The 23,913-nt window shown below is 43.6% G+C and overlaps 1 long non-coding RNA gene across 3 annotated transcripts in view; it reads right to left on the reverse strand.

Moving 5' to 3' along the window:
* Positions 1-211: 211 nt before the first annotated feature.
* Positions 212-23,913, reverse strand: part of LOC115911875 — a 175,914-nt gene continuing 152,212 nt past the window's right edge. For 2 of the 3 annotated variants that reach the window (XR_004061310.1, XR_004061311.1), the window contains 4 exons: positions 14,702-15,704; positions 11,488-11,613; positions 9,862-10,064; positions 212-481 (listed from right to left, as the gene is read on the reverse strand). This is a non-coding gene — a long non-coding RNA (uncharacterized LOC115911875). The remainder of the gene's footprint in view (positions 482-9,861; positions 10,065-11,487; positions 11,614-14,701; positions 15,705-23,913) is intronic. The other variant, XR_004061312.1, reaches the window with a different exon arrangement.

Below are 23,913 nucleotides of genomic sequence, written 5' to 3' on the forward strand. Positions count from 1 at the left end.
CCGCCTTGCAGGAGCATCCCTGGGCAGGATGGGGCAGGGAGGATGAAATGTGAGGAGCACCCCAGCCCCCCCAGCTCACTGTGCCACGCACACGCCTGACCCTCAGCATCCCCTCGCTCCCCTTCCTCCCCCCTGCACTTATAAATCAGAGCAGAATTAATTCAGGCGCCGCGTTTTATTTGATAAACGTCAAAATATGTAAATACCGGGCTCTCTTCCTACAGTCGCTAAAACAAATGGAAAACACATTTATTAGCATAGAGATGAGTTTAATCAAATCAGCGGCGAGTACAAATTAGCCACAGGAAACGTAATGAGCTGGGAATTAATTAGCAGCATAATGGTAATAACTTTGCCTGCTGATTACCTTGCGGCCATGGCTCTCCCCCAGGGCTTTCCATGGGTTCTCCAACAGCTGATCTTTTCTGTAGCAGGAGCCCCTGAACTGGAACAGCATGGCCGGCAGCTCCTGTGCAACAGACTGGAGGAGGGGAGGGAGACCGGGCGAGGGAGGGAGGGGGAAGAAAAGCCATGTGAAAGATCTGCTGCCTTCACCTTCCCCAGCCCCGAGCCTGTTCCTTTGCCCCTGGCTCTCCCGGGCTGCCCTGCCAGGCTGTGGGGATGCCCTGGTGGGTGATGGGCTGGGTGGGATATCTGGGTCACCTTCCCCAAGCCAGTGTTCCCTCCTGGGCCAAGCACATGGTGCATTTCAGGGCACCCCGGGCTTATTCCCCCGCATCCTGCTGCAGGGGGATGGTGCTGGGTCTGACTTGTCCAAAAACAAATACCCAGGCGGTTCTGGAGGGAGGCTGGAGTTGCCTTGGGAAGGGCAGGAGTGGGCTGACCCCGGAGGCTCAGCTGGCTGTTTTGAGGAGCTGATGTCGCATGAGAAAGGGACAATTGGTGCTCCAGGGGCTTTGTAAAGTGCTGGGCTTGTAAATTAACTGTTTGACACCAACAGTGATGGAGAGCAGTTCGGGGCAGGGGATGCATGGAAGGAAGGGGCAGTTTCTCTTGATTTATTTGTATTCCTTCTGCAATGTCTCTCCCCCTAACACCTGAGCAGTCCAAAATAACTTGCTCAGAGCCTTTCAGTGCTGGAGCTAAAAGCACTTCATAAGCCTTAATGAATCAAGCTGTGCAACAGCCCTGCGAGGAATTATTATTCCCAGTGGTGTGGGAAGATTAAGGGAAAAATGCTCCTGTTTGGGGGCCTCCATTTAAATGCTCCAGTCCATCCTCATGCACCTTCACACAGCAGCCTCCCAGGCAAGTGACTGAGTGAAAACTTGGGAAGTTTAAAAAAATAAAGTTAAGTTAAAAATAAAAAAAGCCGGGCCATGCACTGAGGCACTTTAATGGGTATCTGTGGGGAATTAACTGAGCATTGAAGTCCAAAATGTAATGCAAAGTGATTTCTGGAGATTGTATGGATGGTGGAAAGTGGGAATCCTGCTTCCAGGTCACTGGTACCTGCAGTGTCTCTGTCTTGTCCTTAAGAAGAAAGAAGCTTCATATTCAGATCTGACCTTTGAAGCTGAGAGATCCAAGTCAAATCCATAATTGACCTCTGGGTGCCAAATTAAGCAAGTAGGCATACTAATCCCTGCTTGCACACCCAAGATAAATTTTCCAAAGTCCTCTGTATTGCTTTTCCCAGACTTTTCTGGGAATAGGTATTCACCATTGCCTTTAATTGCAATATTAGGTCATTGCTTTTATCAACATCTCCCTAACAAATTTGATCAAACTTGCTCATGCCAACAGTGCTGATGGCAATGCCTCACCTCAGCAAGCTGACTGGGAGAAGAATTTGACAGTTGTTCCTGGAAAATCTCACAGGTCCCTCCAAAACCAAGTCAGAGGGGAGCAAATGAGTCCTGCTGCACTCGGGATCAGACCTGCTTTCATGCAGGAACTGAAATGTATATTTAAAAGTCCCAAGATAGGGCAATAAACTGAAATTCAGTCTCCATGGGACATTTGGTGATGTGTGAACTTTTGTGGGACCGTTTGCTTCGTCTGGAGAAGCAGAGACAGAACTTCAGCAGAGGGACTCTTTTTTGGGGCCCGATCTGCAGAGGTGCATGGAGAAGGGGTGTTTGCACAGATACTTCCAGCATTTTTTCAGAACTCCTCCTTTCATTAGCCTGTCAGAGGCTGGGCTCAGCCTTCCTACTGCTTGTTGGGTTTCTACCCAAAGCTGAAGGGTCTCCAAGCCTGATGGGCACTGTGGGCTGTGCAAGAGCTGCCACCCACTCTCAAAGGCCATCTCTGGGATGCTCCTCTCTGGAGATCCCACCCTGCAGAGTCAGGGCAACGTGGGCCTGACCTCAGATGAAAGTTGTATGACTTCAGTTAAAGATGCTTCATTTTTTACTCCTTTTATTGCCTCTGATCTTTCTTTTTTTTTCCAAGGGAGCTTGTGTAAGTTGACACAATAGATTAAACCACGAGTCGCAGTTGAAGAATCCTGTGTTTTATTATCAGGGATAAATAATATCTCCCCCAGAGGAAAATGGGAGAACACAAGGTCACCCAGCATGCCCAGAGAGGAGCCTGAATAGAATCTGTAAGTTGCTCCAGCCTCCTGTGCAGCCTGAGCTTCGTTCTGAAGGCAGAGGGGTTTATTCTTCAAAGCACCACTTTCCTTTGCTACCTGCAGACAAATAGGTTGCTCTAAGATGCCTTCCACGAGCTGATTTTTGATTCATGAAAGCTTGAACCAACACTGATCATAAGAGAATCGACAGTGATCATAAAATATGAAAGGTTTTCAAGAAGGACTCTACATCATACTGAGGTCTGCAGCAGGATTTCTGCTTCAGAGCCAGAGGGACCAAATGCATCCTTGGTTTATTGATGAAAATATGGAAGTGAAAGCAGTGAAAGCAGAATTTTGCCCCTGTACGTTCAAGGCTACCTAATGCCACAGAAGCTTTTAGGAAATCTACCACTTTAAGCATAAACACAAAACAATTTTGTTCTCATGCAATTTTCTTGCCAATGCTTTTTCTTAAAAATCTGTACGGCTGTCATATAAAATATGCCTGGGTTTGTTCTAATTTAGATTACGCATATTTGTCCTCAGTGAGTGATTGATTAAGTGCTCTGATCTTGACTGCTATGTTAGCAGCAGGTTATCTGTGCAAGAGGATTGGGAAGCTCATTGGATAAATGGTAGAGATGAAATCTTAGCTGTTACAGATCTGGGTTTCTTGTTCACAGCCAAGGCAAATGCTGTCTTCTGTGCAATAACAAACATGCTTTGTAATGTGTTCCAGGACAGAGCTGAGCCTGACTTTGTTTCCTCGTGGAGGGGTTTTAAGCTGTCACAATACCGTGGCACCAAACTCTTGGTGTCACAGCTCTCACTGCAAGGAGGGTATCTCTGAGTTCACTGGATCAGTTGTGATTTACGCTGATGTAACTCAAAACAAAATGTGTCTCACTGACATCTGCGGAGCTGCTCAGATAAAACCAACACATGAGCAGAATCAGGGAAAAAAAAGAAGATCTCTCTGTGCAACTGAGCTCATTCAAAGCAGCAAGCATGGCTTAGCAGGGCTGACCAAAATGGAAAACCTCCTTCAGGGGTTACTTACCCTGTCAATCTCACTTTACCATCACTGACCCTGAGCTGAAAGCAAATACAATCCTACCCACAGGAGCTGGGAGATATTTTCTTGATTATTCGCATAATCTTAGGTTCTGTACTTCTTACAGGAAATTATGTCAATTTATGTTTTATCATATTTTCATTTGTTTGTGTTATGAGCTAGAATGGACACAACTAAAGTACCTGAAAACACCAGCTTGAAAAAATAAATCAGTTTTATTTTTCTTTAGTGCATCTTCATTCCTACGCTGGTCTATTGCATTGTCTTTGCAACACCATAGCACTAAGAAGGTGTGGTAACAAAACAGGCAGTTATGAAAAGAAAGAAGGATTTTTTTCCTCTCCTTTTCTCTTTCTGAATAATTTCTCTGACCTTCTTGGAGGTATAGAGAAAGCTTCCAAGACCATCACAATAAATAGGTTGTTTACTTGTTGTGATGCTTCCAGCCTTGGGAAAAAAAAAAAAAAGAAGATAAAGAATAGAGAAAAGAAAATCCTTATACCCACTGTCTTCCAAAAGGAGACAGATGAGCTGTGAACTCTAGAGAAAATATTCCAAAATCTGAGCATGATGCTGTCACAGTAAAGCAGAATAAAACAGAAGAAAGCCAAACAAAAAGGTGGTGATCCCTGCAGGGACTCAGCACCCTCCTTCTCATCATGGACTTTGGGAAAAAAACAGGGGCAGGTTGCAGAAATGCCAAAACAAGGGGATCTATCTTGGGGAAAACCCCTCTGTCCCAGCCTGATTTCCCATGATTGGGGTATCATGTTTGCCGTTGTCTGCAGTGATTTGCTCCCAGCCCTGCACAGGCAGGGGCAGCAGCTCAGGCCCTTTCCGAGGCAAACCATGGCCTGCAGCCACGGAGGGAAGTGCTAAGCTGTGTTAATGATGCTGTGTTATCATCAGGCTCTAATGCTGCCTGGGATGGATGTCACTGCTGTGTATGTTCCTGCAGATCAGTTGGTAATTACACTTGGATCCAAAGTAATTACGCTGAGACTTGCACTCCGGTTTAGAGACAGAAATAACCATGCACTCGCCTGGTCCCACACGTAGCACTTGTGATGTAATTTAATAGCCAGCTACTAACACGAGAGTAAAGAGGCATTTCTCTTATATTTATGCCCTTTTAAATTAAACATTGGTGTTTTTCCCTGTGAAAGGAGCACTGTGCCACTGGTCTCCTTTTCCCACTCAAGCGCCCTCCTCTTTTCCTGACAAAATGAAATAGACTGAAGGAAAATAAATATTTATGAGCTCCTCCTGGGGTGTGATTGTTTTGATGCAGGTCTTGCTTTGGCTTTACTCTCTGCTCTATTTAAAATTTCGCCAGGGAAAAGCCACCCCTCTGAAGGCTGGAGGAAGATGAAGGATTTGGATGAGTTCTGTGGTCTCTGGGTGAGGAGCAGAAGGACCAACCTCCCTTTTGGAGGTTTTCCAGGTCACATCTGCCTGTGTGTTTCCTCTTTAACCTCCCAACACTAAGCACCTGGGCAGCCGTAGCACTGCATTAAGCACCTTTTTTGATGAGGAGCTCAGAGGAGAGGGAGGCAGGCGGGTGCCTGGAGCCCACCTGCAGAGAGAACCTTCCCTGTCTGCACTTCTGTTTCCCAACTATCCATCAGCAAAGCACGCAGCCTTTTCCTCACCTAGAATCCTCTTGTGCATTTCCAAATAAGCCAAGGCTCTGCAAATATTTTCCCCCCTTCAGGGTGAGGAGCTTACTTTGCTTGGGAAAAGAAAGAGTTTACTGTGATCTCTTTCTTTTGGCAATGTCTGGGTAATCATGGCTCATAATAATGCCATCCCAGATGTTGAAACATCTCCTGTATTAATTTTACCCAGAAGATAATTTCCCTTAGAAATCATGTGCAAATCCCCTGTTCTAATTTAAGAATTAATTCAGTACACTAAATCTTAGCACTTCATCCTAGAAATGTTTTGCAGTGTCTGTTAACCCTTTGCAACAACAGGATGCAGCCCAAATGTGGGATGTAGAGATGTAACTAAGCCTGTCTCTCATACCAAGCTCTTTTTAAGGCCAGTAGCCAATACTTTAAAGCCTAGACCTCCAGAGCCTACCTGCTTGAATGGCTTCCTTCTCCCCAGAGAAACGCAAACATAAATTAATTTGCTGTTGCAAGTGTGGGGGGCAAATACACCAGTGCACCAGACACCCCACTGCAGCGGTGCCTGGGACTGTGATCCCACCCACCATCAGGTGAATGGGAATGAAAATAGGATAAATCCACTGTTAACAAAACACGGAGGAAAAAGAGGAGCTGAACGGTTTAGCTGAACCTGTGTGAGAAATGTCTGGGAGAGCTGGGAACACACCACGCTCCTTCAGAGCCCTGGGTGTGGGTCAGTGGTGCCTGGAGCCGGTGGTACCTGACCATTTCCCCCTTCCTGGAAGGGCTCAGGCACACAAAAGCTCACACCAGCACTGCTACACAAAAGTACTGCTGGTGTGCACTGCTTCATGCCTTTGCTGGGCTTTCCTCACTTAATTTACAATGGAAACTGTGTCAGACTCCAGGCTGGGCATTTTCCTGCCCTTCCACATTGTGACAATCTTGAAGCATCGCAGCCTTTATACTGAAAGTCTTTGACTGCCATTGAAAGCAGTGAAGAAAATAAAGAGGCCAAATCTCTCTGAATTTCCCCCAACTTTGTGAGATCAGAGTGCAGTCCAGCGCACCTTCTGTGGAGCAGGATGCTCCAAAAAAAGATCCCCTGATTCCTAGCAGAACAAAATGACTTTATTCCATCCCAGTGATTATACCCAGCTAAGTGCTTCATGCAACCTGAGGTCACATTTGGGATTCCACTGGTTTTACTGGGGGTGGTTGTGTTTGCACTTTGCAGAGCAGAGGGCCAGCCAAGGACCTGATCCAAAGAGGATTTATTTGGAATCAGCTTTTTAAATTATCCTAAGGTGATAATAGGTGATTAGTGCTGGGATATTTCATCATCTCCATCACCACCTCCTAAACTCCCCGATGCTGAACTGAGACTGTGCAGCCACTTGGCCTCAGAGGAGAGGAATGATGCAATCCCCCCAAAAAAATCCTTTCTCTTGCATTTCAATAAAATAGACTGGGAAAGTTTGCTGTGTCCTTCTGGTCCTTAATCAAAGGAGGCTGCATTTGTGCCACCCTGAATTTCAGCACTCTGACAACTGCAGGATGGATCTGCTGGTCCAGCAGCCCAAGCTCATGCACTGGTTATTATCCCTCCTGATGAATTCACTTGGGGATCTGCTCCTTGGATGCAAAGCTCTCAGGTCAGGACAAATGGAAAATGCATTACATGGAGCGTGACATGCTGTGAGTCCCAGGAATGTGTTCAGATATGTCCATAGGCAGTGGGATAAAGCTGTTCCTTTATCTCACAGCTGCTGTTGGAATTTCCTTCTAGAAACCTGTTTTTGCATCAGCAATGGCTATTTGCAGTGAAATACTGGAGTTTCTTGTATTCATTATGTATTGAAATGAAACAAGCTAAAATCATAGCTTTGTTGTAATTTTGATTAGTGGGAGACATGACAAAAAAGACCCAGTATCAAGTCTGAAGTATTTAGAAAGCCTTTCTTTTAAAAAACCAAAATAAACAGAACTTGAAGTGTCGTCCTGATGGGAAAGCTAGCTGCAGTTTTCCAACAAAAATTTTTCTGCAGCATCTCAGGATTTTGATCCCAAAAAGGAAGAGTTTGTGGTGTCTGAGGCCCTGATCTTGCCACAAAATATGCACTGCTGGTTCTGTGGGAGCTTTCTTCTTTCTTCCGCAAGGGAGAGACAGAGTTTAGTGTTATTTAGTGAATTGTCACAAGACAAGACACAGCTATTCTCACCCAACCCACTGATCATTCTAGAAGACTTTATATATAATTAGTTTTGCTGTTTTCATTTGCTGTGCTGCTCTCATGAGCTATGGATACTACAGTCTCATTCAAGGTGTTTTATACTCATTTATGAAGGAGCAGAACTCTGTTAGCAGACACGTTTTGCAGCTCAGATCAACAAGCACAAGTTGTGGTCCCGCCAAGAGTTCCCCAAATGGGTAGGATGTGTGAAGCTGATGTGTGGATGAATTTAAACAATCAGGGTTCAAGTGGACAGAATGTCACTGTTAGTTTGGTGGCCCAGGGCAGGTCCTGGTGTCTGCTGGAGGTGGGAGCAGAAGTCCTGTGCATCCTGTTGGCAGCAGGAAGGGAGGAAATAGCTCAGCAATAAATGATGTCTACTGTCAGGCCTGATCATCCCTCTCTGTGGACATTCACAGCACCTCCTGCTCCCAGGACCCAGCTCCCAAGCTCAGTGTTTGAGCTGAGGACAGTGAGCCTTGGTACAAAGGAACATTTTCCTTTCCCTCACTTCACTTCCCCTCCCATGGGGAAAAAAACTTGGCTTAAAGTCTGCTCCTGTTTGATAATTTCCCTTAACTACCAGCTAAATAATACATGATCCCCAGTGCTGACTGATGACTCCCTCTCCTGACCCTGTTTTATTTTTATTGCTTGGCTCGGGCCAGTTCCTTCAGGTCCTGAATCATCAGAACAGAGACCTTGAGGTATTCCAGGGAAATCAATCCCTGGCCCATTGACATATTGCTTTAGCTAACCAACCATACAACTTCGCTTTTCCCTGATAATTTCTCAATTAATTGCTTTTCAGCTCTCATTCGTTACAAGGTCAGGCTGTGACTGGACTTGTACATTCCCATCTCTGATAAACTCTCCTGGTCCCCTAATCAGCCACGACTGGGATTTTAGTTCCATTAACTTGTTCATCATCCAGACATTTTCATCTTGGGGAGCTTGACTTTTGATTGTATCAGGAGTATCTTCAATTATTTAAGAGGACTTAAAATTGCCTTCTTACCTAAAGGGAAAATGCATTTGGAGCCCTGAAAATTGATCATATTGGACCAGTGTCTTTTGGATGTTCATATGTGCAAGCCCATGTTAAAAGAAAAGCTCCTGCATGGTCAGAGCAGAAGAATTTGCTGCTGGTGAACATGTGTGTGCATGAGGCTGACTCTATTGAGATGTCAGCTATAGGGGAATGACAGTGTGCTGATGACTGGTGGCTTACTAATGCTAAATCACGCCTGAGATTCTGTTCCATGATGTCAAACATTGATTCAGTTTCTGTGGGAAGTTATGCAAATGCCAGAGCCCTTCAATGAGGTCTGAGACTGAAATTGCGAGCAAAAAAAAAAAAACCCTACTAATAAAAGAAACTTCCCCTCTCCTGGCAAGAAATCTTTTTAGAAAATTTTGAAAGGAGCTGCTCCAGGAAGAGGGTGAATTTTGAACATGTCCCAAAAGGCAGAAGGGCTTGTAGGACCCTCCTTGTGTGAGCTGGGAGCCAAATCCTTCTATTCTGCTGCAACCTTCTCTCTGGGGCTGTGCTTCATCTTTGCAGCAGCTGGTCCAGTCCAAGGCAACAACCCACTAGTGCTACTTTCCACAAATTTATTCTTTTAACAGAAGCAGCAGGCCATGTTACACAACCCCAGCTCTTCTCCACGCCCCTCTTCCCACAGTTTGCATCCAGGCAAAGCTCCTAAGAGTCTGCAAGCTTCTCCAAAGAGCAAAACTGGTGGCAAACCCAGACAAACGGGCATCAGCTGGGAAATGGTTGATTTCTGAACAAAATGATGGGACCAAGGAGTCTGAAATCCCACCTTGCTCTTTGTCCCAGGCTCTGTGACTTTTTCTTTGACTGAAACCCACCTTCCCAGGATGGTACTGGGGAGCTGTTTCAGGTTATCTGAGTGCTTCAGGCTCTGAAGAATATCCACAGAGAGAGGTCAAACTGTATTGACAGGTTCTTTAGGAAGAAAAGCTAGTTTAATATTGGCAAGACAAGACTGCTGCATATTTAACAGGAGCCTCTTCTTCCAGGAAAAGTGCTCTGGTTTCAGTTCCCTTTCTGCTGAACATGGGTGGTAGCTTTTATCACCCATGATTTCATTGCAGGCCACAGAATGATGGATTTTTCTGGCAGAACCCTATGCTCACACTTTTGAGTGCAAATTTTCATAATTCACTTAAAAAGAAAAGCCCACATTATCACTGAGAAAGGCTTAAAAAAAGACTAAGAGCACAGAAAATTGAAAAAAAAACCCTTCACCAAAAGGCAGTGCCTTGTGATGAAGGAAAGTGCAACAGCAACAACAGCATGAACTGTGGGGTGTTTCTTTGCTTGTTTTTCCCCCCAAAATGCCTCACCCATCCCACTGGAAAAAAATGTGCCCTTTCTTGATGCATCAGCAAGGAGGGCCTTTGCATGGTCTGTGTCTCTTCCTGTCAATGATGCACCAGAAGGCACCAACACTTGGAGGACGTGAAGAAACGTACAGTTCTTTCCCCGCCTGTTGCTAGGATTCACAGCTCTACCCCACCACTTTCTGGGGCTTCAGCTCCTATTTTGGCTGTAGGAAAAAAGAAAGAAAGAAACCTTGTTGCTTCCAGGCTTTCTGCATAAGGCTTGAGCAGCTCCAATGCCAACCCTTATAATATTGCTACAGTCAGACATAAAATCTTAATGCACAATAGCGCCTTGAATCTTGCATTCTTCTGAAAAAGGTGAGTCCCCAGTAGTAAATGAAATATTAAACATTATTAAATATGAAACAGCTAAACCTGGATTCCATTAAAATGAATCTTTCATGGTTTTCCTGGTTTCTTTTTCCCATTCCCTTTTTTTTATTCCCCAGGGAGCGCAGTGATCTCGTGAGCTTTTATGTGTCCTTTTAAAGACAGAAAAATCACAGGTAATTTAAGTCTATTCTATTCAGATTTATTTTAGCTGGAAAACAAATCAAGGCAGTGAAACTCTTGCTTGGTAGCATCTCTCTGACTGAACTATTCAGCAGTCGATATCAAAGGCTCACCTAAAGACACTCTTGTAATGCCTGCTGACATGTGCCACCTATTTAGAAATCTTGTACCCTGTTACACACTCTTCTTTCATTTAGAATGGCTTTAATCTTCCACCATACACTAAAAAAAACCAACAACAACAACAAAAAAACGCTGCTTATTACATAGGATGCATTTTGAGCTGGTTTTGCTGCTCCTGCAGGTTTTCTGGGAGTTAAACTGTGTCTGAGGCGAGTGCCCACATGGGAGCTGGCAGCTGGGCATCAAAGGGAAAGTCTGAGAGAAGAACTTGGGGTTTCACAGAGCCTCCCTTAGACTGGCTGATGGAACACACTTGACTGAGGGTACGACTGCGCTGATAGCACAGGGCAGTCAACAGGATAAGCCAGGACTAAATATTCTCACTGTATTTCATTCCTGTAGTGTTTGCACCTCAAAATGAATAAATATACGGCAATCTGTGAACCTCTGGTGCTGGAACAAACCAAAGGTGTGTCCTTCTCATGACATGTATTTATGTCCTTGCGTTCAGATCTTAAGCCCTTTCTGTGATTATTAACTTCTGTATTTAGGCAGGACTGGTAGAAATTTTTAGAAGAGGATGGGAAAAAGAGCTCTTGGCCTTGCTGGGAGGCTCCCAAGGCTTGGATCTGTGCAAGAGAATTCCCTGGCTCTGGCTGGGAGACTGCTGAATCAGACTGGGTCTGGTGGGAGGTTGGATCTCAGCACACACCTTAATTCTTGACTTGCTGCTGCAAAACATGCATGAGTTAATCTACAGAGAAATTTCTGGACTGGAAGGCAATAAGTACTAAGAAAGACAAGTTTAAATGGCAAAGAAGGTAGAAATCCATTAATTATTCATGACTACTGTTCCATTTTGTGCAAAAAGCCTTTTTGCCTCGCTTTCCATTTTGCTTTGCTTGGGTCACATCTGAGGCTCAGCAAAGGAGATTTAAATGGGCTCCCCACCTCAGGAGCTCGTGCTGATGGTTCCCTCACATCCAGCTGGGTTTTGCATCTCTCCCTCCAGGAATTCAGCAAAGTGGGAAAATCCACATTCTGTCCTGGTTCAGAGTGCGCCGTTTGCCAGATTTCCTAAAAAATAAATAAAAGAGTAAATTGTACGAGATTATTTTCTGTATTTAAACACCAATATTTGCTTTTTGCTGTGGCTCTACTTCAGCTGAGATGACAAGAGCATTCCACCAGCACGGTCTTCTGGCAGCCTGACCAGAAGCATACGCTCTTGGTCTGGTTTTGTGAGGCTTTTTATGCCTTTTTCTGGCCTGACACCCTTGCAATGGAATCCCAACCACATTATTTATTTATTTTAAAGAACTGCCTTTGGCCAGCTCAGGTTTTGACCACAAAGATTCCAGACTGCCTCAGAGCACCAGGAAACATGCTGCAAACTGCTATGAAGCTGAGACATGAACATGTCAAATAAGTGATCCACATGAGAGTAGATAGACGTGACATTTAGTGATCATCTTTCTTGGACAAAATGGGGCATTGCTGTCACTTCAAGTAAATCTCAGTCAAATTTCTGGCATTTTACCATAGGGGAAGCAGGAGGTATAATAGTAAATTTCTCTTTAAAAAATATAAAAGATCAACCTTGGAAAAAAATATGGTTGCCACAATTTAAGGTGTAATACCTCATCCTAGCTCGGCCAGCCATTTCCTGGCTGCTGATATCAATATGTCACTCCTAATGTTTACTGATGTTCACTTTATAAATGACTTTTCCTCGCTGTCAGAGTATCTGTCACCAGCTTCTCTTCCCCCTCTTTGTCTCTCATACCCTTTAATAAAGATTAATATCTTTGAGGTTAAGTTAAAAGATCACATACCACGTAAATCACACCATAGGTCTGATATTTAAAAAAAGATGAACATGTAATTGCTGAGATTATGTGAGCAAATTGGGTAATTCCTGGCCTAAATGAACAGAGTTGGCTTTTGTGGGATCAGTTAATCTAAGTGCACATTCAAATAAAGTGTATTTTGTGCAGGCATTTGAGCTTCTGAAGGTTCCCCCATTGAAGAACTGCAGATGTTTGAAGCAAAAATTGGTGAGTTTAACTTCTACAGCTTCTCTGAAGTTTCAATATGTTTAAAAGACATGCAGAATGGGGATTCTATAAAAATGTGGCACATTGGCTTTCCATATTTATAGTCCACCAGTGACTTCTATATTAAATGGTTTCAGTCTATGAGTCCAAACAAGATTTTTCAACCTGTCACTCCTGCAGCTCAGCCTGGTACATGAAATGCTAAACATGTTCTGGCTGCTTTGTACATCTTCCTTGACAAACACCTGGAGTAATGACTCCAGAATGAATATTTAGCTGGCAATTTTATGGATGAAGCCCAAACCAGTCATTTTGGCTTTGCAATGCTAACAGTAGTGAATGTGCACTTGGCTTTTAAACTGCAAGGTGCAGCTGGGAAGACACAGGGAAGCAGATGATGGACCCTTCATATAAACTATGATCCAAGTACAGTTTGCCCGGCCAAGAACTGCAGGATCAGACCAAGACAGGGTCATATCTTGGTACCAAAACCTACAAGATCAGATTAAAACAGCTTCTGTAGGGGTCAGACTTAGGCTTATTTTTCTGACCACTGTCTTTCCTGTGCGCCTCGGACAATCCTGTGATTAAGGGTGGAAGATGCAGATTCCTGGTCCAGATTAGACACTTTCCTGCAGACTTCCTATCCAGGTTCCATGGGTCAGATCAACACTTCAAAAGGGACTTCAGCCCTTCTTCCTGATCTGTTTGAAGACCTATTGGATCTATTGATCTTCTCTTTTTGGCACTCCATCTTTGGTGTTAGAGGTCTCTGCTACCCACAGCAACAATTCTGTGTATCCTCAGATTTACAGCAGTTCTGGTGTGGCTGAGCCACTCAATTTGTGGTTTTTACATGTGACCCATTGGGAACTTGCACACAAAGGCTCTTCCATTGCCTTCCAGGCACTGGAATTTCTCTGAAAGTGGAAACAGAGCACAGATCCAGGTCTTGTGCTACCTGAGAGGCCCCAGACCCACACCTTTGTGTGGGCAGCATCTCCTTCTCTGGGCTGTGGGTGTTGTGCATTTCTGCATGGTTATGTGTGGTGGTGACCTGGCTCCTCTCCATCCTGCCTCTCCAAGAAGCATCCCTGGAAATGGAGAAATCTCTAAGGATGTGCTGGAGCAGGAATGGAGCATGAAAATAGTTGTGGCTTTGACAAAGACACTTCTTTAGGAGTGGAGCATTTTGGCTCTGTTTTGTGCTTTATCCAGAAGCAGTTTGACATAAATCGTTGGATTTAACCCCTAAACTCTAAGTAAAACCCTCCTCCAGGTGTCAAAGGCTACATCCCTGTCAGTGCCCAAACCACAGCCTCCTCTTTGAAAGGGTACATTTTGCTGTGTTGTGAACTCCAACTCGGGGAAAACTGCAGCTCCTGAATCTGCAGGGAGGGGACAGTCTGAGGGGCAGATCTCATGCAAAGGGCACTGATGGTGTTCTTTAGTTTCACACAAAACCTTCCAACTATTGGCAAGCTACAAAAAAAAAAGAGTTGGTACCAAAAGCCAGTTCCTGAAGGGAGAATTGTGTGTGTTATTCCTTTCCAGTGCACCAACAAAACTATTGTGCTCAGAAGATAACTCTGAAACTGCCTTTTGTTATATTTTGTATGAAGTAGGATTTTCTGTCTGCAATAACCACTGGGTGATTTTATTTCTAGGAACTGGATTATTTCACAATAAAGGTAAAGAGTCTCCAATCATTTTAGCCAGAGAATAAAAACACCTCTAAACATTCCAAGAATATTATAATATATCCTAAAACCAACTTAGTTTTCACTCACATGATTGATATGTGCACTATTTTACTGCACAACACTGTTTTTCTTACACTGAATTGTTTCTTTCAACTATAGCTAACTTGATTCTCTGTGTAGCAGGATCTGAGGCCAGTAAACCATGAAGAAATTTTACACTGCAGACTGCAGCAAGCAGAGGTCTCTCCAGCAAAGGCATTATTTTACAAAATGATGGATGTGCATATTTATTTGCTCTGTGACTTCCACGTCAGGTTTGTCATATTTCCTCAAATTACTAGTTAAACCAAGGCTTTGAGTTTTGTTTTGTTTTTGTTTCTGCTGAAGCCTGCAGGCTCAATATACCTTATAAAAATCAAGCTGTAATTTATCTGCTCCATAGATCATGTGTAACAATAATCACTCTGGAGTCTGTGCCGGGTTCGGATGTCTGGCTTTGTTGGAAGAGATGTATGAAGTGAACAAAAAGCTTCCTGATTTTCATACTCTGCAATAAACCTGAAATATGGAGAGAAGTGAAACATGTATTTAAATTAAACCGAGGAATCATGACAAAGAAGGAGCACAGAGAAATACACGCATACCCAGAAACATATTTTGCAATGACACAGGATTATTTCCCTTAGCAGATGGACCTCTTCAAGTTCTGCACACTCCATGTCGCAGACATTCAGCAGTCAAAGCAGCGAAACAATTTGCACATGGGACTCGGACTCACCAGAACAGTGACTTGTTAACTTGCATTTTGCAGGGAGAAAAACCTTTGCCCACACAAAAACGTGGGGATCCCCAAAAGGGTTCATATTCGTGAGCGCTGCCTGCAATATTTAAGTGCTGCTTCATGCTTAATTCACTGCTTGGTGTTACTGCTTGTTTCACATACATAGGGGTCATGTTGGAAAGGCCACGAGAAAACCTCAGAATCTTTTCCTAGGTGTTTGCAAAAATAATAATAATATTAACAGACTAAAATTATTAGCTGACCAATCTAACCACATGCAAATGTAAACCCCACAGAATATTATTGTAGCTTTAATCCCCTCCACTCCCACATGCACCTCTGGGAAAAACAGGGAACAATCTTAATACCCTGAAATATATTTTATTTCCCGGGGTGGGCACTTCCTCCCACAGCCAAACTGCCTTTTGCAAGGCGTTTCTCTCCTTGTTTTGTTTGTCACAACACCGAAAGGATACGTGATTCATGTTGCAGGGGACGCGCGTTCCTGGTCACCACACAGGTTAATCAGCAGCCAGGCTCTGCCACCACCAGGGCCCCAAGGAAGCCAAGCACTTGGAAAAGACTTCTGGTCCATTGCCTGTAGGAGCATAGAGCTGCAGAGAGGCCCTGGCATGAGGAAGAGATTGCAGTTTTAAGATCAATTAATTCTCTGCTATGAACTTTGTTGGAGAGCTGCGGCCATGCACTGGTGGTGGAAGGGGGGGGTCCTCCTCTGCTCCCCAGATAATGCCATGCCTGGGACTGGATGGATAAAGCACATTCTGGGATGTGCTTCCAAAAGCCCAAGGTCTGTTTAGTCTGCAGCCTGCGTTACAGGGCAAATCTGATTCTGCCTCCAGCTCCCCAGTCGCTCTGGTAATTTTTTAAATTTTTTTTTAAAAAAAACCCTAAATTGTGGTGGCACTGTCATTAAGAGATCCAACAGAAGCCTGGAAGAAGAGATTAGCACATACCAGAGTGACAGGGCTGCTGGGACAGGGAAAAAATAGACAACATCAGTGCAATGTACCATTAAAAGTATGGAGTGACAGATGACAGTTGGTCTGTGATGGGGTGATTCAGCTAAATGGTAAACAGAAGGGCGAATTCTGATCTCGCTTATGCCAACATAAACCTTGGGCTGCAGAGGAGCTGCTTCGCGTCTCTAGGACCAGAGTGGAGCCCATAAAAGCTGTGACTCAGCCAGATAATCTCTGACAACTGTTAGCACCGTGGTAAATATGGCAACGTGGCAGGCTGGAAGAGGGGCTAAAAAAAGTTTCGCTTCCACACTTCCAAAACGAAATGTTTCAGAGTTTTTTTATCTCAAAACGACGTCTAAAATCTTGGGAGCAGTGATAGAAGTGGTTGAGAAATATTGAGATAAAACATGTTGAGGTTTTTTTTCAGGTTGGATGAAATATTTTGATTGAGGCCAAATTAATGAGGTTGCTGAGCCAATGGGGTGAAAAGTCAGTTATCCCCATAAATTCCAGTCTCTCTGGAGTGGACCTGCTGGACACTTTGCACAACCATTAATGGTGATGTGGTGGACAGACACTAACTCATGTCTACATGAGAAAGACGAGGAAAGGCTTTTAAAAGGAAGTATTTGTTAAGAGAATGTTTAACATTTGTTTTTGCTTCAAAAACACATTTTCAAAGAGAGGATCCCATCCAAAACATATGTTCCCTCCCTGTGTGGGCAGGCGTGCAAACACTAACGTGGGACCGAGCAAACTGCAGAGGAGAGCATGGAAGCCAAAGCTAAATCTCTCCCATCTTGCTGCTGAGGTTTCCTTGTGATAAAGCTGCTGCTCTGTGATATTGGCACTGAGAAAGGGATGGACTGGGCCTGTCCTGTCTCCTGGATGTCTGAACCCCCTTGTCCCTTAACCCATTGGCACCATCTGGCACCAGGTTATTTGCCTTTGGTAAATGACAATGTAAAAACTATCAGGATGTGAACCTGTGCTGTATTGCTTCTGATTAAGATAATAAATTCCCTTTTTTCTTTCCGTGGTTTCGCTTTGTGATGTACTGGTATTTTAACTTCAGTCCACACAGTGCCTAGTTTCACCAGGAAGCTACTGCATTATCTGCAGAAACACAAATAAGCTATTTCTCATGGAAAATGTCATTTTTCACATTTTAGCTGGCTTGGAAGGTAGCTCTGCTACCAAGAGATATGAAGATCTGAAACCCATCATCCTTGGTGGGAAAGGCCATGAGAAGGCACTGTCCCATAGGAAGGCCACCATGGCAACTGCGTCCCCCTCCAAGCCTGTAGGAAATTTAGGATCACCCAATTAAGATTGAGGGTAAAGTTTTTTTTTATGAAGCAGAATTGCTTCCTCCTGTGAGCCCAACTCGAGGTGGCAGTGAAAATGGTCTAGGAAATAAAGCTCTGCACCTTATATAGGCAAGCTACCAAAAATATATGGATTGTGGAATTGCTCTTTGCTGAGAAGGGAATTCAGATTTTATTCCTCCTATTGTGTTTTATTTCTTGTATCATTACAGAATACACAAGCAGATTATTCCCCAGCCACAAAAACAGTTGCAGCAAGATGCTGCAGTTGAAAAGAACAAAACAGGCAACAGTTCAACATTCTCAGTTAAGATCATTATGATACTATTAATGGATATTAATTTCTGTTTATTTTCCAAATATTAGGAAACTAGTTTTCAAATTCACACCTCACCAAATGCTTTACAACAATGATTTGTTTCATTAATTTTATCAGCTGCATGCCTTGGTTTTTTATAGCAGGTTCTTTGCTGAGAGACATTAATCTGTGATAGAGCATTCTAAGAGCCTATGCAGAGGATCCAAGCTGATGAATGTTGGTGTGCAGGCTGCCCACCACTGTCAATTTTTCAATTTGCAGTGTAGTTGGGTCACATAATAAATTTCTGGGGGTTTTATTTTTGTTTTACAGAAGCCTTGAAATTTTTCTGCGCATATATTCTCACTGTTTTAACATGCATATGAGCCCTCAACATCCAAATGTCAAATTCTGTGTGGTATGGGTTAGGTAATAAACTCTATGGTATTATTTTTAGAATACCTATAAAAATAACTAACACAGTTTAAAGTCATGTCTTTGTTAAATATTCAGTGTAGAATTGGTTTTTAGCTGAATTCAGTATCTACTATTTCTTAGTTTCTTGCTAATAAATATAAAATGCTAATGGAAAGTGAACAGGAAAATATTCTGCATATGCTAAATTGACCTTATATTCAAAATGGAAAAATGCTTGTGCCACGTGTTTAAGAAAAATAAACACCTGGATGATAAAGAGAGCAGTGCACACATCCTTATTGAAAATATTTTCCTTAAATTCTCAAGTTTTACAAAATGTCATGGCTTTCTCTCTTCTGGCAAGAGCAGAGAGTGGCAGCCAACACTGAATTCTATTTCTGATTTTGATCTAGATTAATTCTTCCTGGAGGATGCTGTGGAGCTGAGTGTGGCAGTGTTACCCCAGTGCCCCTGTGCCCACCACAGGGAATGTGGGAGGGCAGGTGGCCCAAAGGGAGCAGAGTCAGGCCCCTCCAGTGCCACCAGCTCCACTCCAGTCATGTCTGGCACACAGGTCATCATGCAGCTCTCATGGGCCAGCAGTTTTACAGCCCTTGATCAGAGGGTTGAACGCATCCTCACACCTCCCAGGTGGTGAACTCCTCCCAGAAGGAGCAGGAGGCAGGGCTGGATGTCTGCACGACCTTCCTCCAGGTAAGGGCCAGCCCAAGTGAGGGTTTTACAGGCCGAGCCAAATCCCAAGTGACTTTTTCTCTGCTCTTCCCTGTCCGTCTGCTGTGAATGCTCCACAGGATGCGGGATTCCTCTGCTGAAAACTGGAGATGGAGCTAAAACTCAGGTGTTGGGTCTGGACCTGCAGTCACTGCTGAGTCTGGTGTCTGTCAGGCACTGCCAGGGATGGATCAGTGCAGAAATGGCAGCGGGGGAACACTACAACAACAAATGGCTGCTGCTGCATTGCCTCCCCTGCTCCCCAGTCCCTGGGCCAAATTTCTTTATCCTTTTCAGTGTAACTCAAAACCAACGAAGTCAATAGAAAAAACAGTTAACCAGACCCTGACCCTTGGTTTGCTTAAACTCCAGTGCTGCTGAGTTAACCCCTGACACATTTTAGTTTACCTTCATGTCTTTCCCCAGAGTAGACAGAAAATCCTATTTTTCATATTTGTTTCCCTGGACCTTGGCCAGCTGAATAGAGGTCAAATACGTCAAGCTGGGTCTAAACTACAGCAAAAAAATGAGCTGCATTTCAACCTCTTTTTCTAGCAGAGTGACAATATAATTCATGTTTATATTCCTGCCTTCGCCACCGTCCTGCTGTTTGACCTCGGCAAAGTCACTTCATCTTTTTGGACCTTCATTTCTCCTCCAGCTTGTTCCTTTTGTCTTTAGACTTATATGGGGCAAAACCAGACAAATAGACAAATATCTGGGGCAAAATGTGGCTTACATGGTGCATTGGCATTACTACAATAAAGCGCTTCCACCTCCTGGACTTGAAGTCCAGGTAAAAGTTTTGGAAAATAATATCAACATAAATTCCAGACATGGGATAAACATAAAGCAATGTGCTGTCCCCATGCATGCCAAGGGTTTTCAGCATTCCTACCCAAATTAGCAGGCCGGTCTCTGATGCAGAGCAGCACTGTGCCCACCAGTTCTGCCGTGCAGCAGGAAAAGCGGGTTCAGATAAGTCCAGGAGCTGAGCAAACGTGAAATGTCTTCATTTGAGTGAAACTCTCATTTTAATTGAGATGTTTGGCTGTCTTCAGATCTAATTTCATGATCCAAACACCCCAATTTCCCCATAAGAATATGTTCAAGCATTGCTTGACTGCTATTCTCCTTTGCTGCAGAGCTGGGAAGTCATCACAACTGATGAGGAGTCATTACAAAGTTGACCGTTTGCCCCTTTTCTTCAAAAAAACCAATTCTGCAGAGCTTCATTCGTTTCAGCCCACACTGACTCTCATCCAAAGCCTTCCCTGCTGCTCTAAAGAAACCTGAAATTTCCCAACTGCAGGATTAAACTCATCCTCGCCCCCTCCAAACAAACAAATAAACAAACAAACAAACAAATAACAAAGGAGGGAAGAAATTATCTCTACAGTAGGGAGATGAAGGTAAAGAGCTTATATGTTAATCATTAGCAGAAAGAAACCCAACCCAAATGAAGTTAGAAGGAGAGAAAAGAAGACATAAAGGGGGAATTGGAAGGAAAAAAGGCAAGAGCAGAAGATACAAAGTGAGGCTGCCAGGAGTGTTTGTCTGCTGTGTGAGAGTGGCCAGAGCCCTGTCCAGACTGGGAGAATGGAATTGTTCAAGTTTTAAGCTCCCAGCAATTCCTGCAGTGACTCTGCTGGGTCCCAGCTCTCCCTCACCCCCTGGGTGGGGGCCACCCACCTTCTGTCCCCGTTGTCACCCTGTGCTCTGCCTTGCAGGAACGCTGAGAGCTGGGAGGGAGGGAGGGAGGGCAGCCCAAATCCAGCATCCCCCCATGCCTGGCGAGCCCGTGATCTCCTTTATGCCCATCACTTATTCATTCTCCCTTTCTTCCCGCGATGGCTACTTGCGAAATAAACTAGAATTTCCTGATATTTATCATTATAATTTTAATTTTTTTTTTTGGGTATCTGTGGTCTGGAAGGAGTTAAAGTCATTATCTCCTCGATGTCCACCGCATCCCCGCATCCCCGCTGAGCTCCATCAGAGCTGCCGGGGCAGTGGCAGCGGTGGCTTCACCTCCCAGCGCCGCAGCCTCGCGCGGTGCCCAACTGCTGGAGTTTGCTAATTTGTGTGTTTTCACTCGAGGCCTGCTGATTCAATCATTTTAAAGATGCCCATTTCTTCCAAGCCAGGGATTTTATGACTCTAAGGATTAGAAGCTGTTATCTCAACAAACCCTGGAGCTCTATATATTCTGATTTTATGGTAAGCTTCACTAATAAACTGTTTAAAACATATGCTAATTGTGTTTATTGTATTCTTTAATTATCATATGTATCATTAAAGATGTACTATCCCGTTTGGAATCCTAATACCTAATGCCCTGCTTTTATTTATTTATTTTCTTTTTTGGTATAATTTCACAGTACTGCGTTACTTTAAAAAAAAGAGAGAGGAAATGGAAATACAGATATATATTTTAACAAGGAAGCTTATTTTCAATTTTCATTGTTTATTTAAAAGTACAGTCTTTGTATTTAAGTTGAAATCTCTCTCATGAAAAAAGGCAGGCAGGGAATGACATAACAAAACATGGCATTCTGTCTCTGTGCATTTTATTCTTTAATTCTTTTTTAAAAATATGCCTCCCTATCATCTACTATGCTTAGTTTTCTGTTTTCAGACTGCTCAAAATGATAATTTACCCAGCTGAGTTGGGTTACAAAAGATCAGAATAATTGTCCCCTCATTTTTGTTCTATCTCATTATTCTTATCATACATACACACGCTCACACACACACCCCAGCAGTGCATAAAAAATAAGGCTGTATTATGTATATGTACATGTACTCATATATACAAATGTATATCCACACTAATTGTGCTCATTTTTGCCCATTAATGAGGAGTTGTTTTTCCAAAACAGAGATACCTGCCATCCGAGCTATGTGAGCAATTTTCACTATTTTGAAGCCTAATCTTCATCCTGAATGCTGTTTTATCTTGTTGCTTTAAAATGAGGGTGGCCCTGCATAACAAAATCCTGAAATTAGGATATATCCCCCTGCTCCTGACTTGCTCCTAACAGCCAGAACAATGTCCCTCAGCCCTGGCTGCTGCTGAAGGCAGAGGCCTGCCCCAATTCCTACATCAGTTTTATTATTTTTGTTCTTTTTCTTTTTCACTTGGGAAAACAAGCTGGCATTAACATGGGGCATTTTGCTCATTGCTGAAAGAGAAAACAGCAATAAAAAAATCCCAGCGTTTTTCAGCTGCGCAAGTCAGGGGAAGGGCAGGAAGACGCATGTGCAGCGAGAGCAGTCCGTGGTCATCAATATTGCAGATGAGAATAATAAATATGTGCAGCCACGTGACAGAAAAATGCAGCCACGCTCATTTCTGCACTCGTGCTCCAGCTCAGACCTTTAAGTTCTGTTTCCCCCCCTGCATTTGAGGAATATCCTGGGAAAAACATAATTATCCCAACACAGAATTTTGTTTTGATGAAAAAGAATGAAAATGCTGGGCTGCTTTGCTGCTGGCATAGTGGGGGATTTGCTGTCAGGAGTTTATCAATCAGACTTTTTTTATTTTAGTTGGTGAAGAATGTTTCCTTTAGGTACCAGATGTTAATGTCACCTCATGAATGAAACTGCTTCTGCAAATTGAATAATGTCATTTGCATTCACTCGTTCTAAATAACGTTGAAAAGTGGCAATGCTGCTTGTGTTAAAAATTCTTTTTCCAGGCAAAAGAGACTCTTCTTGGATATCCAAGACATGATACACAACTGGGATTTGGATTTTTTAATAAACTTGTTAAATAATTGTACTATTAGGCTGAAAACTTAAAAAAACCATGTAAATTTGGTTCCTAAATAATGGCAACCCACAGCCTAAGCATTCCCATCACACAATACAGAACTTAATGTCAGGTCAGTTTCTGTTTATGGGGGTGATGGGTGAATTTAGGACGAAGTGCCTGCGTAGGTGTTATCACTTTTCACTTGCTGGGACCCCTGAGGACAGGATTAATTGTTTGTTTTGCCTTTTTGGAGATATAACCCATTGTTAGTTTGACATCCCAGCCACAGGTGTTCTTCAAGCTGCAGGAAGGAATAGCAGACTGTATCCTGTCAAAACAACCCCACTGTGGTTAGAGACGTCTCAGCCCATGGTTGACTTTATCCTGGATTCCATGGGTGTAATATTTGGGGTCTTGGTGTGTCTGGGGGGCCCTGGGGGAGCACATCTCCCCTGCCTACACCAGCCCAGCCAGCAGAGCTCTGCCCTTGCTTCAGCCCCTGGAAAGGATAATTTTGCACAGCCCCACACAAATTAAAGCATCACCATCTCTCCCTATTATATTAATGGATTTTATGCTACTTTTTAAATTACACTGTTTTCAAACAGGAATACATTTGAATGTCAGACTCTAATACCCAAATATAAATGTCAAGACCTCTGTACATCTCTGACATGTAGGAACTAATTTAATCATCTCAGTGAAACTATTTCAGTTCAGACAATCACTTTGTTCAAGTGGAAGGGTTATGAAGAGGGTGCACAGCCACAGGAAAGTGCTTACACACTATTTAGGGCCTTGCTTTTTTATAAAAAGAAAACCAAGATGGGCATTTGTTCAGGAGTGGAAATTCCCAGCCCCTGCCAAGCTGAGGTAATCGCACTGCGGGCTCGGAAAAATGATGCGTAGCACCAAGGAATAGTAAATGCTCACTTGTTGGGGAAAAGAAGGGGAGGGGCAGTGATGGAAAATGATTTTTTTTCTCCTGTGTCTGGAGGATAAAAAGGACAGTCTTGTGAAATCTGGGCTGCATGGTCAGCGAGTGCTGCTGAGCTCCCGAGTGGGTGATCCCACAGGCTGCGCACACAGATAACAGGGACAGGGAGAAAAACTAGCAGCAGTTTTGCATTTGGACTGAGGGCTCCTGCTTCTAAAACTCATCTTAGAGAGTTTCATTCCTCCTTTTTACATATGGCATTTTAAAAAAGGCAAAGGCAGTGCAGGCAGGTTTTTTTCTGAAGGGTAACAGCTAAACAAGGCCGGCAGAAGGAGCTTATTCCCTATGTGAGCCTGCTACCCCCAGCATCACTGTACTCCA

This window comes from Camarhynchus parvulus, chromosome 20, assembly GCF_901933205.1.
Source record: "Camarhynchus parvulus chromosome 20, STF_HiC, whole genome shotgun sequence".
Classification (NCBI taxonomy): domain Eukaryota; kingdom Metazoa; phylum Chordata; class Aves; order Passeriformes; family Thraupidae; genus Camarhynchus; species Camarhynchus parvulus.